Source organism: Ambystoma mexicanum, unplaced genomic scaffold, assembly GCF_040938575.1.
Source record: "Ambystoma mexicanum isolate Mex_15411 unplaced genomic scaffold, UKY_AmexF1_1 Mex_scaf4, whole genome shotgun sequence".
In the NCBI taxonomy this organism is placed as follows: domain Eukaryota; kingdom Metazoa; phylum Chordata; class Amphibia; order Caudata; family Ambystomatidae; genus Ambystoma; species Ambystoma mexicanum.
The window spans coordinates 10863009-10877241 of NW_027182455.1; positions in this window are offsets into that span (position 1 = coordinate 10863009).

Sequence of the window (14233 nt, forward strand, 5' to 3'; positions counted from 1 at the left end):
AGGTCTGGTATTAGAAGCATTGAGATATCACATCTCATGCTATAGGAGGAGTCTCAGGATTGGAATGGGCAGGAGTTGAATATCACCTCTCATGCTAAAGGAAGGGTATCAGGTTTGATAGAAGCATTGAGATATTACATCTCATGCTATAGGAAGGAACTCAGGATTGGAATGGGAAGGAGTTGGATATCACATCTAATGCCATAGGAAGGGTCATCAGGTTTGGTATAAGCATTGAGATATCACATCTCTGCTATCGGAAGGGTCTCAGGATAGGAATGGTAAGGACTTAGAATTCACATCTCATACTATAGGGAGGGTCTCAGTTTTGATATTAGAAGCATTGAGCTATCACATCTCATGCTATCGGAAGGGTCTCAGGATTGGAATGGGATGGAGTTGGATATCACATCTCAAGCTATCTCAGGATTGGAATGGGAAGGAGTTTGATATTTCATCTCAAGCTATAGGAAGGGTCTCAGGTTTGGAAAGGGAAGGATTTGGATTTCACATCTCATGTTATAGGATGGTTCTCATGTTTGGTTTTAGAAGCATTGAGATATCACATCTCATGCTATCGGAAGGGTCTCAGGTTTGGAAAGGGAAGGATTTGGATTTCACATGTTATAGGATGGTTCTCAGGTTTGGTTTTAGAAGCATTAAATTATAACATCTCATGCTATAGGAAGGGTCTCAGGTTTGGAATGGGAATGATTTGGATTTCACATCTCATGTTATAGGATGGTTCTCATGTTTGGTTTTAGAAGCATTGAAATATCACATCTCATGCTATCTGAAGGGTCTCAGGTTTGGAATGGGAAGGAGTTTGATATCACATCTCATGTTAGAGGTAGGATCTCAGGTTTGGTATTAGAGGCATTGAGATATGACATCTCATGCCATCAGAAGGGTCTCAGGATTGGAATGGGAAGGAGTTGGATATCACATCTCATGCTAAAGGGAGGGTCTAAGGTTTGGAAGGGGAAGGATTTGGACATCACATCTCATGTTATTGGAAGGATCTGAGGTTTGGTATTAGAAGCATTGAGATATCACATCTCATGCTATCGGAAGGGTCTCAGGTTTGGTATAAGCATTGAGATATCACATCTCTGTAATCGGAAGGGTCTCAGGATTGGAATGGGAAGGATTTGGATATCACATCTCATGTTATAGGAAGGGTCTCAGGTTTGGTATTAGAAGCATTGAGATATCACATCTCATGCTATATTAAGGGTCTCAGGAATGGAATGGGAAGGACTTGGATATCACATCTCATGATAAAGGAAGGGTCTAAGGTTTGGAAGGGGAAGGATTTGGATATCACATCTCATGTTATTGGACCGGTCTCAGGTTTGGTATTAGAAGCATTGAGATATCAAGTCTCATGGTATAGGACGGGAGTTTGATATCACATCTCATGCCATGGTATGGGTCTCAGGTTTTGTAGAAGCATTGGGATATCACATCTCATGCTATTGGAAGGGTATCAGGATTGGATTTGGAAGGAGTTGGATATCCCATCTCATGCTATAGGAAGGGTCTCAGGTTGGAGTAGAAGGAGTTGGATATCACATCTCATGTTATAGGAAGGGTCTCAGGATTGGAATGGGAAGGACTTGGATATCACATCTCATGTTATAGGAAGGATCTCAGGTTTTGTATTAGAAGCATTGAGATATCACATCTCATGCTATAGGAAGGGTCTCAGGATTGGAATGTGAAGCATTTGGATATCACATCTCATGCTAAAGGAAGGGTCTCAGGTTTGGTATAAGCATTGAGATATCACATCTCTGCTATCGGAAGGGTCTAAGGATTGGATTGGGAAGGAATTGGATATCCCTTCTCATGCTATAGGAAGGGTCTCAGGTTGGAATGGGTAGGAGCTGGATATCACATCTCATGTTATAGGAAGGGTCTCAAGATTGAAATGGGAAGGATTTGGATATCACATCTCTTGCTATAGGAAGGGTCTCAGGTTTTCTATTAGAAACATTGAGATATGACATCTCATGCTATAGGAAGGGTTTCAGTATTGGAATGGGAAGGATTTGGATATCACATCTCATGCTAAAGGAAGGGTCTCAGGTTTGGAAGGGGAAGGATTTGGATATCATATCTCATGTTATAGGACATATCTCATGTTATAGGACGGGTCCCAGGTTTGGTATTAGAAGCATTGAGATATCACATCTCATGGTATAGGAAGGGTCTCAGGATTGGAATGGGAAGGAGTTGGATCTCCCTTCTCATGCTACAGGAAGGGTCTCAGGTTGGAATGGGAAGGAGTTGGATATCACATCTCGTTATAGGAAGGGTCTCAGGATTGGAATGGGAAGGAATTGGATATCACATCTCTTGCTATAGGAAGGGTCTCAGGTTTGGAAGGGGAAGGATTTGGATATCATATCTCATGTTATAGGACCGGTCCCAGGTCTGGTATTAGAAGCATTGAGATATCACATCTCATGCTATAGGAGGAGTCTCAGGATTGGAATGGGAAGGAGTTGGATATCACGTCTCATGATATAGGAAGGGTCTCAGGATTGGAATGGGCAGGAGTTGAATATCACCTTTCATGCTAAAGGAAGGGTATCAGGTTTGATAGAAGCATTGAGATATCACATCTCATGCTATAGGAAGGAACTCAGGATTGGAATGGGAAGGAGTTGGATATCACATCTAATGCCATAGGAAGGGTCATCAGGTTTGGTATAAGCATTGAGATATCACATCTCTGCTATCGGAAGGGTCTCAGGATAGGAATGGTAAGGACTTAGAATTCACATCTCATACTATAGGGAGGGTCTCCGTTTTGATATTAGAAGCATTGAGCTATCACATCTCATGCTATCGGAAGGGTCTCAGGATTGGAATGGGATGGAGTTGGATATCACATCTCAAGCTATCTCAGGATTGGAATGGGAAGGAGTTTGATATTTCATCTCAAGCTATAGGAAGGGTCTCAGGTTTGGAAAGGGAAGGATTTGGATTTCACATCTCATGTTATAGGATGGTTCTCATGTTTGGTTTTAGAAGCATTGAGATATCACATCTCATGCTATCGGAAGGGTCTCAGGTTTGGAAAGGGAAGGATTTGGATTTCACATGTTATAGGATGGTTCTCAGGTTTGGTTTTAGAAGCATTAAATTATAACATCTCATGCTATAGGAAGGGTCTCAGGTTTGGAATGGGAAGGAGTTGGATATCACATCTCTGCTATCTGAAGGGTCTCAGGATTGGAATGGGAAGGAGTTGGATATCCCATCTCGTTATAGGAAGGGTCTCAGGTTTGGTATTAGAAGCAATGAGATATCACATCTCATGCTATAGGAAGGGTCTAAGGTTTGGAAGGGGACGGATTTGGGTATCACATCTCATGTTATAGGACCGGTCTCAGGTTTGGTATTTGAAGCATTGAGATATCAAGTCTCATGGTATAGGACGGGTCTCAGAATTGGAATGAGAAGGAGTTGGATATCACATCTCAAGCTATAGGAAGGGTCTCATGATTGGAATGGGAAGGAGTTGGATATCACATCTCATGTTATAGGAAGGGTCTCAGGATTGGAATGGGAAGGACTTGGATATCACATCTCATTCTATAGGAAGGCTCTCAGGGTTGGAAGGGGAAGGAGTTGGATATCACATTTCATGTTAGAGGTAGGATCTCAGGTTTGGTTTTAGAGGCATTGAGATATCACATCTCATGCCATCAGAAGGGTCTCAGGATTGGAATGGGAAGGAGTTGGATATCAAATCTCATGCTAAAGGGATGGTCTAAGGTTTGGAAGGGGAAGGATTTGGATATTCCATCTCATGTTATTGGACCGGTCTCAGGTTTGGTATTAGAAGCATTGAGATATCACATCTCATGCTATCGGAAGGGTCTTAGGTTTGGTATAAGCATTGAGATATCACATCTCTGCTATCGGAAGGGTCTCAGGATTGGAATGGGAAGGATTTGGATATCACAATTCATGTTATAGGAAGGGTCTCAGGTTTGGTATTAGAAGCATTGAGATATCACATCTCATGCTATAGGAAGGGTCTCAGGATTGGAATGGGAAGGACTTGGATATCACATCTCATGTTATAGGAAGGGTCTCAGGTTTGGTATTAGAAGCATTGAGATATCACATCTCATGCTATAGGAAGGGTCTCAGGAATGGAATGGGAAGGACTTGGATATCACATCTCATGATAAAGGAAGGGTCTAAGGTTTGGAAGGGGAAGGATTTGGATATCACATCTCATGTTATTGGACCGGTCTCAGGTTTGGTATTAGAAGCATTGAGATATCAAGTCTCATGGTATAGGACGGGAGTTTGATATCACATCTCATGCCATGGTATGGGTCTCAGGTTTTGTAGAAGCATTGGGATATCACATCTCATGCTATCGGAAGGGTATCAGGATTGGATTTGGAAGGAGTTGGATATCCCATCTCATGCTATAGGAAGGGTCTCAGGTTGGAATAGAAGGAGTTGGATATCACATCTCATGTTATAGGAAGGGTCTCAGGATTGGAATGGGAAGGACTTGGATATCACATCTCATGCTGTAGGAAGGGTCTCAGGTTTGGAAAAGGAAGGAGTTGGATATCACATTTCATGTTAGAGGTAGGATCTCAGGTTTGGTATTAGAGGCATTGAGATATCACATCTCATGCTATCAGAAGGGTATCAGGATTGGAATGGGAAGGAGTTGGGTATCACATCTCATGTTATAGGACCGGTCTCAGGTTTGGTATTTGAAGCATTGAGATATCAAGTCTCATGGTATAGGACGGGTCTCAGAATTGGAATGAGAAGGAGTTGGATATCACATCTCAAGCTATAGGAAGGGTCTCATGATTGGAATGGGAAGGAGTTGGATATCACATCTCATGTTATAGGAAGGGTCTCAGGATTGGAATGGGAAGGACTTGGTTATCACATCTCATTCTATAGGAAGGCTCTCAGGGTTGGAAGGGGAAGGAGTTGGATATCACATTTCATGTTAGAGGTAGGATCTCAGGTTTGGTTTTAGAGGCATTGAGATATCACATCTCATGCCATCAGAAGGGTCTCAGGATTGGAATGGGAAGGAGTTGGATATCAAATCTCATGCTAAAGGGATGGTCTAAGGTTTGGAAGGGGAAGGATTTGGATATCACATCTCATGTTATTGGACCGGTCTCAGGTTTGGTATTAGAAGCATTGAGATATCACATCTCATGCTATCGGAAGGGTCTTAGGTTTGGTATAAGCATTGAGATATCACATCTCTGCTATCGGAAGGGTCTCAGGATTGGAATGGGAAGGATTTGGATATCACAATTCATGTTATAGGAAGGGTCTCAGGTTTGGTATTAGAAGCATTGAGATATCACATCTCATGCTATAGGAAGGGTCTCAGGATTGGAATGGGAAGGACTTGGATATCACATCTCATGTTATAGGAAGGGTCTCAGGTTTGGTATTAGAAGCATTGAGATATCACATCTCATGCTATAGGAAGGGTCACAGGAATGGAATGGGAAGGACTTGGATATCACATCTCATGATAAAGGAAGGGTCTAAGGTTTGGAAGGGGAAGGATTTGGATATCACATCTCATGTTATTGGACCGGTCTCAGGTTTGGTATTAGAAGCATTGAGATATCAAGTCTCATGGTATAGGACGGGAGTTTGATATCACATCTCATGCCATGGTATGGGTCTCAGGTTTTGTAGAAGCATTGGGATATCACATCTCATGCTATCGGAAGGGTATCAGGATTGGATTTGGAAAGAGTTGGATATCCCATCTCATGCTATAGGAAGGGTCTCAGGTTGGAATAGAAGGAGTTGGATATCACATCTCATGTTATAGGAAGGGTCTCAGGATTGGAATGGGAAGGACTTGGATATCACATCTCATGCTGTAGGAAGGGTCTCAGGTTTGGAAAAGGAAGGAGTTGGATATCACATTTCATGTTAGAGGTAGGATCTCAGGTTTGGTATTAGAGGCATTGAGATCTTACATCTCATGCTATCAGAAGGGTATCAGGATTGGAATGGGAAGGAGTTGGATATCACATCTCATGCTAAAGGGAGGGTCTCAGGTTTGGAATGGGAAGGATTTGGATATCACATCTCATGTTATAGGAAGGACCTTAGGTTTGGTATTAGAAGCATTGAGATATCACATCTCATGCTATAGGAAGGGTCTCGGGATTGGAATGGGAAGGAGTTGGATATCACATCTCATGTTATAGGAAGGATCTCAGGTTTGGTATTAGAAGCATTGAGATATCACATCTCATGCTATAGGAAGGGTCTCAGGATTGGAATGGGAAGGAGTTGGATATCACATCTCATGCTATGGGAAGGGTCTCAGGTTTGGTATAAGCATTGAAATATCACATCTCTGCTATCGGAAGGGTCTCAGGATTGGAATGGGAGGAGCTGGATATCACATCTCATGCTATGGGAAGGGTCTCAGGTTTGGTATAAGCATTGAAATATCACATCTCTGCTATCGGAAGGGTCTCAGGATTGGAATGGGAGGAGCTGGATATCACATCTCATGCTAAAGGAAGGGTCTCAGGTTTGGAAGGGGAAGGAGTTGGATATCACATCTCATGCTAAAGGGAGGGTCTCAGGTTTGGAATGGGAAGGATTTGGATATCACATCTCATGTTATAGGAAGGACCTTAGGTTTGGTATTAGAAGCATTGAGATATCACATCTCATGCTATAGGAAGGGTCTCGGGATTGGAATGGGAAGGAGTTGGATATCACATCTCATGTTATTGGAAGGATCTCAGGTTTGGTATTAGAAGCATTGAGATATCACATCTCATGCTATCGGAAGGGTCTTAGGTTTGGTATAAGCATTGAGATATCACATCTCTGCTATCGGAAGGGTCTCAGGATTGGAATGGGAAGGATTTGGATATCATAATTCATGTTATAGGAAGGGTCTCAGGTTTGGTATTAGAAGCATTGAGATATCACATCTCATGCTATAGGAAGGGTCTCAGGATTGGAATGGGAAGGACTTGGATATCACATCTCATGTTATAGGAAGGGTCTCAGGTTTGGTATTAGAAGCATTGAGATATCACATCTCATGCTATAGGAAGGGTCTCAGGAATGGAATGGGAAGGACTTGGATATCACATCTCATGATAAAGGAAGGGTCTAAGGTTTGGAAGGGGAAGGATTTGGATATCACATCTCATGTTATTGGACCGGTCTCAGGTTTGGTATTAGAAGCATTGAGATATCAAGTCTCATGGTATAGGACGGGAGTTTGATATCACATCTCATGCCATGGTATGGGTCTCAGGTTTTGTAGAAGCATTGGTATATCACATCTCATGCTATCGGAAGGGTATCAGGATTGGATTTGGAAGGAGTTGGATATCCCATCTCATGCTATAGGAAGGGTCTCAGGTTGGAATAGAAGGAGTTGGATATCACATCTCATGTTATAGGAAGGGTCTCAGGATTGGAATGGGAAGGACTTGGATATCACATCTCATGCTGTAGGAAGGGTCTCAGGTTTGGAAAAGGAAGGAGTTGGATATCACATTTCATGTTAGAGGTAGGATCTCAGGTTTGGTATTAGAGGCATTGAGATATCAGATCTCATGCTATCAGAAGGGTATCAGGATTGGAATGGGAAGGAGTTGGATATCACATCTCATGCTAAAGGGAGGGTCTCAGGTTTGGAATGGGAAGGATTTGGATATCACATCTCATGTTATAGGAAGGACCTTAGGTTTGGTATTAGAAGCATTGAGATATCACATCTCATGCTATAGGAAGGGTCTCGGGATTGGAATGGGAAGGAGTTGGATATCACATCTCATGCTAAAGGAAGGGTCTCAGGTTTGGTAGAAGCATTGAGATATCACATCTCATGCTATAGGAAGGGTCTCAGGATTTGAATGGCAAGGAGTTGGATATCACATCTCATGCCATAGGAAGCGTCTCAGGTTTGGTATAAGCATTGAGATATCACATCTCTGCTATCGGAAGGTTCTCAGGATTGGATTGGGAAGGAGTTGGATATCCCTTCCCATGCTATAGGAAGTGTCTCAGGTTGGAATGGGAAGGAGTTGAATATCACATCTCATGTTATAGGAAGGGTCTCAGGATTGGAATGGGAAGGATTTGGATATCACATCTCTTGCTATAGGAAGGGTCTCAGGATTGGAATGGGAAGGATTTGGATATCACATCTCATGTCATAGGAAGGATCTCAGGTTTGGTATTAGAAGCATTGATATATCACATCTCATGCTATAGGAATGGTGTCAGGATTGGAATGGGTAGGAGTTGGATATTACATTCTTGCTATAGTAAGGGTCTCATGTTTGGAATGGGAAGGAGTTGGATATCACATATGCTATAGGAAGTGTCTCAGGTTTGGAACGGGAAGGAGTTGGATATCACATCTCATGTTATAGGAAGGGTCTCAGGTTTGGTATAAGCATTGAGATATCACATCTCTGCTATCAGGAGTGGCTCAGGATTGGAATGGGAAGGAGTTGGATATCCCATCTCATGTTAAAGGACGGGTCTCTGGTTTGGTATTAGAATCATTGAGATATCACATCGCATGCTGTAGGAAGGGTCTAAGGATTGGAATGGGATGGACTTGGATATCACATCTCATGCTATAGGTAGGCTCTCAGGTTTGGTATAAGCATTGAGATATCACATCTCATGCTATAGGAAGGGTCTCAGGATTGGAATGGGAAGGATTTGGATATCACATCTCATGCTATAGGAAGGGTCTCAGATTTGGTATAAGCATTGAGATATCACATCTCAAGCTATAGGAAGGGTCTCAGGATTGGAATGGGAAGGAGTTGTATATGACATCTCAAGCCTTAGGAAGGGTCTCAGGTTTGGTATAAGCATTGAGATATCACATCTCTGCTATCGGAAGGGTCTCAGGATTGGAATGGGAAGGAGTTGGATATCCCATCTCATGTTATAGGAAGGGTTTCAGGTTTGGTATTAGAAGCATTGAGATATCACATCTCATGCTATAGGAAGGGTCTAAGGTTTGGAAGGGGAAGGATTTGGATATCACATCTCATGTTATAGGACGGGTCTCAGGTTTGGTATTAGAAGCATTGAGATATCAAGTCTCATGGTATAAGTAGGGTCTCAGAATTGGAATGGGAAGGAGTTGGATATCACATCTCAAGCTATAGGAAGCGTCTCAGGATTGGAATGGGAAGGAGTTTGATATCACATCTCATGCCATAGTATGGGTCTCAGGTTTGGTAGAAGCATTGGGATATCACATCTCATGCTATAGGAAGGGTCTCAGGATTGGAATGGGAAGAAGTTGGATATCACATCTCAAGCTATAGGAAGGGTCTCAGGTTTGGTATAAGCATTGAGATATCACATCTCATGCTATAGGAAGGGTCTCAGGGTTGGAATGGGAAGGAGTTGTATATGACATCTCATGCCATAGGAAGGGTCTCAGGTTTGGTATAAGCATTGAGATATCACATCACATGCTATAGGAAGGGTCTCAGGATTGGAATGGGAAGGACTTGGATATCACATCACATGCTATAGGAAGGGTCTCAGGATTGGAATGGGAAGGACTTGGATATCACATCTCATGCTATAGGCAGGGTCTCAGGTTTGGAAAGGGAAGGAGATGGATATCACATTTCATGTTAGAGGTAGGATCTCAGGTTTGGTATTAGAGGCAATGAGATATCACATCTCATGCTATCAGAAGGGTCTCAGGATTGGAATGGGAAGGAGTTGGATATCACATTTCATGCTAAAGGGAGGGTCTCAGGTTTGGAAGGGGAAGGATTTGGAAATCACATCTCATATTATAGGAAGGATCTCAGGTTTGGTATTAGAAGCATTGAGATATCACATCTCATGCTATCGGAAGGATCTCAGGTTTGGTATAAGAGGCATTGAGATATCACATCTCATGCTATCATAAGGGTCTCAGGATTGGAATGGGAAGGAGTTGGATATCACATCTCATGTTATAGGAAGGATCTCAGGTTTGGTATTAGAAGCATTGAGACATCACATCTCATGCTATAGGAAGGGTCTCAGGATTGGAATGGGAAGGAGTTGGATATCACATCTCATGCTATAGGAAGGGTCTCAGGTTTGGTATAAGCATTGAGATATCACATCTCATGCTATAGGAAGGGTCTCAGGATTGGAATGGGAAGGATTTGGATATCACATCTTATGCTATAGGAAGGGTCTCAGGTTTGGTATAAGCACTGAGATATCACATCTCATGCTATAGGAAGGGTCTCAGGATTGGAATGGGAAGAAGTTGGATATCACATCTCATGCTATAGGAAGGGTCTCAGGTTTGGTATAAGCATTGAGATATCACATCTCATGCTATAGGAAGGGTCTCAGGGTTGGAATGGGAAGGAGTTGTATATGACATCTCATGCCATAGGAAGGGTCTCAGGTTTGGTATAAGCATTGAGATATCACATCACATGCTATAGGAAGGGTCTCACGATTGGAATGGGAAGGACTTGGATATCACATCTCATGCTATAGGCAGGGTCTCAGGTTTGGAAAGGGAAGGAGATGGATATCACATTTCATGTTAGAGGTAGGATCTCAGGTTTGGTATTAGAGGCATTGAGATATCACATCTCATGCTATCAGAAGGGTCTCAGGATTGGAATGGAAGGAGTTGGATATCACATTTCATGCTAAAGGGAGGGTCTCAGGTTTGGAAGGGGAAGGATTTGGAAATCACATCTCATATTATAGGAAGGATCTCAGGTTTGGTATTAGAAGCATTGAGATATCACATCTCATGCTATCGGAAGGATCTCAGGTTTGGTATAAGAGGCATTGAGATATCACATCTCATGCTATCATAAGGGTCTCAGGATTGGAATGGGAAGGAGTTGGATATCACATCTCATGTTATAGGAAGGATCTCAGGTTTGGTATTAGAAGCATTGAGACATCACATCTCATGCTATAGGAAGGGTCTCAGGATTGGAATGGGAAGGAGTTGGATATCACATCTCATGCTATAGGAAGGGTCTCAGGTTTGGTATAAGCATTGAGATATCACATCTCATGCTATAGGAAGGGTCTCAGGATTGGAAAGGGAAGGATTTGGATATCACATCTTATGCTATAGGACAGGTCTCAGGTTTGGTATAAGCATGGAGATATCACTTCTCATGCTATAGGAAGGGTCTCAGGATTGGAATGGGAAGGAGTTGGATATCCCATCTCATGCTATAGGAAGGGTCTCAGATTTGGTATAAGCATTGAGATATCACATCTCATGCTATAGGAAGGGTCTCAGGATTGGAATGGGAAGGAGTTGTATATGACATCTCAGGCCATAGGAAGGGTCTCAGATTTGGTATAAGCATTGAGATATCACATCTCATGATATCGGAAGGGTCTCAGGATTGGAATTAGAAGCATTGAGATATCAAGTGTCATGGTATAAGAAGGGTCTCAGAATTGGAATGGGAAGGAGTTGGATATCACATCTCAAGCTATAGGAAGCGTCTCAGGATTGGAATGGGAAGGAGTTTGATATCACATCTCATGCCATAGTATGGGTCTCAGGTTTGGTAGAAGCATTGGGATATCACATCTCATGCTATCGGAAGGGTATCAGTATTGGATTTGGAAGGAGTTGGATATCCCATCTCATGCTATAGGAAGGGTCTCAGGTTAGAATGGGAAAGAGTTGGATATCACATTTCATGTTATAGGAAGGGTCTCAGGATTGGAATGGGAAGGACTTGGATATCATATCTCATGCTATAGGAAGGCTCTCAGGTTTGGAAGGGGAAGGAGTTGGATATCACATTTCATGTTAGAGGAAGGATCTCAGGTTTGGTATTAGAGGCCTTGAGATATCACATCTCATGCTATAGGAAGGGTCTCAGGATTGGAATGGGAAGGAGTTGGATATCACATCTCAAGCTATAGGAAGGGTCTCAGGTTTGGTATAAGCACTGAGATATCACATCTCATGCTATAGGAAGGGTCTCAGGATTGGAATGGGAAGAAGTTGGATATCACATCTCATGCTATAGGAAGGGTCTCAGGTTTGGTATAAGCATTGAGATATCACATCTCATGCTATAGGAAGGGTCTCAGGGTTGGAATGGGAAGGAGTTGTATATGACATCTCATGCCATAGGAAGGGTCTCAGGTTTGGTATAAGCATTGAGATATCACATCACATGCTATAGGAAGGGTCTCAGGATTGGAATGGGAAGGACTTGGATATCACATCTCATGCTATAGGCAGGGTCCCAGGTTTGGAAAGGGAAGGAGATGGATATCACATTTCATGTTAGAGGTAGGATCTCAGGTTTGGTATTAGAGGCATTGAGATATCACATCTCATGCTATCAGAAGGGTCTCAGGATTGGAATGGGAAGGAGTTGGATATCAAATCTCATGCTAAAGGGATGGTCTAAGGTTTGGAAGGGGAGGGATTTGGACATCATATCTCATGTTATTGGAAGGTTCTCAGGTTTGGTATTAGAAGCATTGAGATATCACATCTCATGCTATCGGAAGGGTCTTAGGTTTGGTATAAGCATTGAGATATCACATCTCTGCTATCGGAAGGGTCTCAGGATTGGAATGGGAAGGATTTGGATATCACAATTCATGTTATAGGGAGGGTCTCAGTTTTCATATTAGAAGCATTGAGATATCACATATGCTATTGGAAGGGTCTCAGTATTGGAATGGGAAGGAGTTGGATATCACATCTCATGTTATAGGGAGGGTCTCAGTTTTGATATTAGAAGCATTGAGATATCACATATGCTATTGGAAGGGTCTCAGTATTGGAATTGGAAGGAGTTGGATATCACATATGCTAAAGGAAAGGTCTCAGGTTTGGAATGGGAAGGAGTTGGATATCACGTCTCATGTTATAGGAAGGGTCTCAGGTTTGGAATGGGAAGGAGTTGAATATCACATCTCATGCTAAAGGAAGGGTCATCAGGTTCGGTATAAGCATTGAGATATCACATCTCTGCTATCGGAAGGGTCTCAGGATAGGAATGGGAAGGACGTAGATTTCACATCTCATACTATAGGGAGGGTCTCAGTTTTGATATTAGAAGCATTGAGCTATCACATCTCATGCTATCGGAAGGGTCTCAGGATTGGAATGGGATGGAGTTGGATATCACATCTCAAGCTATCTCAGGATTGTAATGGGAAGGAGTTTGATATCACATATCAAGCTATAGGAAGGGTCTCAGGTTTGGAAGGGGAAGGATTTGGATCTCACATCTCAAGCTATCTCAGGATTGGAATGGGAAGGAGTTTGATATTTCATCTCAAGCTATAGGAAGGGTCTCAGGTTTGGAAAGGGAAGGATTTGGATTTCACATCTCATGTTATAGGATGGTTCTCATGTTTGGTTTTAGAAGCATTGAGATATCACATCTCATGCTATGGGAAGGGTCTCAGGTTTGGAATGGGAAGGAGTTGGTTATCACATCTCATGCTAAAGGAAAGGTCTCAGGTCTGGAAGGGGAAGGATTTGGATCTCACATCTGATGTTTTAGGACGGGTCTCAGGTTTGGAATTAGAAGCATTGAACTATCACATCTCATGGTATAGGAAGGGTCCCAGGATTGGAATGGGAAGGAGTTGGATATCACATTGAATGGGAAGGAGTTTGATATCACATCTCAAGCTATAGGAAGGGCCTCATGTTTGGAATGGGAATGATTTGGATTTCACATCTCATGTTATAGGATGGTTCTCATGTTTGGTTTTAGAAGCATTGAAATATCACATCTCATGCTATCTGAAGGGTCTCAGGTTTGGAATGGGAAGGAGTTTGATATCACATCTCATGTTAGAGGTAGGATCTCAGGTTTGGTATTAGAGGCATTGAGATATGACATCTCATGCCATCAGAAGGGTCTCAGGATTGGAATGGGAAGGAGTTGGATATCACATCTCATGCTAAAGGGAGGGTCTAAGGTTTGGAAGGGGAAGGATTTGGACATCACATCTCATGTTATTGGAAGGATCTGAGGTTTGGTATTAGAAGCATTGAGATATCACATCTCATGCTATCGGAAGGGTCTCAGGTTTGGTATAAGCATTGAGATATCACATCTCTGCTATCGGAAGGGTCTCAGGATTGGAATGGGAAGGATTTGGATATCACATCTCATGCTATAGGAAGGGTCTCAGGTTTGGTATAAGCATT